We start from the raw sequence: 4,172 nt of genomic DNA on the forward strand, positions 1-4,172 counted from the left end.
AATTTTCTTCATGGTTGAATTAACCTTAAGAGCAAACTCTGGTTTTAACTCATGAAATTTGACTAAGGGTTTTTCTTTCTTTGGTTTTAAGGAAATCTCGCTAGGGATTAATTTATCAATTTTGGTTTCAATTTTATCTAATTGTTTACCTATGACTAGCTTGTGTTGGTGTAATTATTTTGTTCTATGACCTTTTTATCTAAATTATATTTTGACTCAGCAACTTTGTAAGGACTGGCTATAACATTGGCATTCTTGTGACTAATTACTATTGATTCAACTGGAGGGTGAGTACTGATAACTTTGGTATTGTCAGCTTTTTCCCATTTTTTCTGGGTTAAAGTAACTAACTTTTGACTCATATATTTGCTTTCTACATAATCAAGATAGGGTGACTCTGACTTAGTCTTTTTTCAATATTCTTTCCATTCATTGAAAATTTCTTTTATTTGAATTTTGGGGAAAGAGGCATGATAATTGGCTTTTCGTGATTCATTTTCTGGGGCTTGAAAATGGGCATCTAATTTTGATCAATGAATTTTAAATGGTTTACTAAGGGTTCGTAATTGGGCATCACAAACTTCAAAGGTGGAACCTTCGAAATTTATTATAGTAGGTGATTCAGGTTGAACCGGCAGAACTGGCTCAGCATGGGCTTTCTGTAACTTGGTTGAACTACTTTTTTTTGTTTCCTTAATTCATTAATTTTGAAATCAATTAGGGCTCTATCTGCTTCTAGATCACGTTCTATAATTGAGGATGACTCGGCAGGCGAATGTCTAGTAGGAATTTGAAAAGATTGACTAGGGGTTGTAATTGTTCTAGTTGGACTGTGGATTTAACTGGCCTATCAAAACTAATTTTAACTGTACCATCTAAATAGGGTTGAATGTAATCTAAATTGTTTAGACTACATTGAATCGGCTTTAGAGGGCATTCGGTTGTTAAATACCAATCTTGGGGTAACTTAATGTCAGACCATCTAATCATTTGGGGTACTGTGACATTGGCGTTAGAAGTATGATTCTGAATTAAAAGTGTTTGGTTCTTGGGGCTTTTACTAAGAGCTTGGAAATTCATATTTGTACCTGTGACTTTGCAATAAATTCTATAAATTAAAGCTAAGGATTGACTACCGGGTAAAATATTATAACCGTGCGTTTTAATATTTAAAGTTAAAACTTTTAATATATGAGGATCACTTAGACTAACTGTGAAATCTGGGTAACAATCAAAATGAACTGGACCATGGCATAGGCTTGACTCAATGATTCCTAAAACTCCATCCTGGAAATCGTTAAACTTAGTGAAAATACCTGTAGAATATCTATATATGCCTGGAGAATGTTAAGCAAGCTAATTCGAATTTTTTGCAATAAATAATGATCAACCTTTGAAGCAGGATTGATATGAGTTATCAATCCTGAGATGTGCAAAGCTTAAAATAAACGAACACGCAGAGAATTATTTTACGTGGTAAAACCCCACCTCTGGGGAAAATCCACGGGACTCCTCAGTCCAACTCAAATCCACTATAGAACGATGATTACAAGAAGTACTCACACACTTATCCTAGACTCATTCTAGATAATGTTTACCGACTTCTTCGCAACTCAACTTCTGTCACGGGATGATCTTCGACACTCCTTATGTTGAACGCAATACTGGTCACGATTGCTTCAAGCTCGCCGGAGGAAAACTGCCACCACAGTCTTTGTGCCCTCAATCGTATGAATCACCGATATGCATATGAATGCAATATGAATGATTAAAGTGTTTGATAAATCACCAAGCAAACATTAAACGCTTGATGATTTATCTCAAATAAATGCACAGTAACTTTGTTAAGTATTTTAGATGCTCAAAACAAAATATTAGGAAGCCACGAAAACAAAGAAGCACTTCATATCCTTATACCAACCACAATCTCCTTTTTGCAAGAGAAGAGCACAAAGCCACGTGCTCAATCTCTTGCCATTGATCATATTTGATTCACATAGAATCCTACCTCAATTAGTCAGCCCATGCAAACTTCCCATCATCAATATAAGATTTAGATGCATGCTGAATCACAGAGCCAAACTTCCTATATGGTTCTAATTAATCACGCCAAACAGGAGACCACAAGTTCTATTCAATCATGAATATCATTTTTGATTCAGTATGGACTCTGAGTGATTGATGCCAATTAGCCACGCTTTTAGGGAGAAACAATATCTCTTAAAACAAATTAATTAGACCAAACAAAGATAAGATTTTAACTTGAATCAAAATAGAGTCCAAGTAGGAAGCAATCTCAAGAGATAAAATCTAATCCTATTAAAAATAGAGCTAACAAAAAAGTGCTTGAGTTAAAATAACTCCAACTAGGAATCCTATAATGAATGTATGATTATGTCATGATTTACCTGAAATCAGTTTCTCATATCGATCACGTCATACTTCAAAGATCCAAAATGAATGTGTTGCGCCAAAGCTTCCAGTAAAACAAGTTCACACACTAATTCCCAACCTATGCTAGAGTCTAGGAAATGACAAAACAATTTTCATACTAACAATCTCCCCCTTTGGCATTTTCTAGACAAAACACCTATTACAACTCAAACGAAATTGCATGGGATTCAACAAATGAAATCCTACTCTAAACTCAAGGCTCTGAATCCCTGCACATTATGAAACAACAAAACCAGGTAAGCATGTGGGAGAAGAAATGTAATTCAAGGCAAAATTACAACACTACTCCCCCTTAATTATACAACACAATCTCTCCCCCTTTTTATTATAATTTCACAATAATCTCTCCCCCTTTTTGTCAGGAAATCCAAAGAGCAAGGAAAGAGTACAAGGGAGCATATATAAAGGCAAAAATAAGAGGAAAAAAAAAAAATCAGTTGTGCCACAAGTCTGCAACTGGCAGGATTGATAATGATGCTGCAATCCTCAGGTTCAATTTATCATGTATCCGTCTTAGTAACATGAAGAAAAGCCTAACTGCACAATTAAACAAGAAGCATAAAACTACACTATGTTTGAAAACAAAAACAAATTCGTTTTTTTTTTTTTTTTTTAAAACTATGCTTAATAAGAACCCAAGACTCCTCCTTCATTCATGCCAAAAAAAAAACTTGAGTACATGCCAACACTATGCATAAGGATAGACAAGCAAAGCCAATACCAATATCTATCTAGAAGCATTTGGAAGCAAAGCCTTTCAAGATTGAAGGCACATCAAATCACAAAGGTTTAATCAAATACTAGGATTATAAAAAGGAAATCAAAAGTATTTGTAAGAGATAAAGTCCATCAAAAGAGCAAATATTAAATCTCAATCTCGTGTTATGTGACCAAACTTATTTAATAACAAAGAAAAAAATCCAATCAAGAGCAAGCCAAGAACATAGAATAAACACATACAAAATGCATACAGAGGTCACCACTTTTTTTTTTTAATTATTTAATTATTATTATTATTAATGCTAACTTTATTAAGCTTTCTACAAGACTCATGTAACGGGTGTTAAATCAATGTGCTCAAGTCAGATGACTTTAAGACAATGGGTGTTAAAGCACCCCTAGGATGTACTAACCCGAGTCATGTAGGCTACAAAGAAGAACAAAGTGTATAAGATCAAAGCTTTTTGACTCGAGCCTCGACGTTGGTTAGACAAGAGGCCCGGTTACTTGGCAAGGATCAAGCACTTATTTTACTTTTCTTTTAATTAAAGAGATGTTACAAAATTGTGAGCTCAGTAGCAAAAAGTATAATGCAAATCTAGTATCAAGACAAGGGCAAGATGAGGATTCATTCAAAATTATTAAACAAGATTAGAGTGCATGTGCTAAAGAGAGACATGAGATTTAATAAAAAGAGCATTTAATTGACTTTATAAAAAACAAAGACAGTTGATAGCCATTCACAAAAACCCAATATTAAACTGCCCAAAGTGATCCAACGCCAAAAATCCAATCTAAGATCAGCAAAAACTTCCAGACGTCAGTAGGATTGATATTGCTTATCAATCCCTGAATGTGCTGAACAAAATACTTAGAATTTAATCCAAATTCAAAAACAGAGAAGATAATAGCTGGAGTCTTTTGGCATGCATACAAACAATTATTCAAAAGAACAAATACCTAAAGACTTTCTAAGAGTGTCAAATTGAAGATTATCC

This window comes from Prunus dulcis, chromosome 1 (genome assembly GCF_902201215.1).
Source record: "Prunus dulcis chromosome 1, ALMONDv2, whole genome shotgun sequence".
NCBI classification, from domain to species: domain Eukaryota; kingdom Viridiplantae; phylum Streptophyta; class Magnoliopsida; order Rosales; family Rosaceae; genus Prunus; species Prunus dulcis.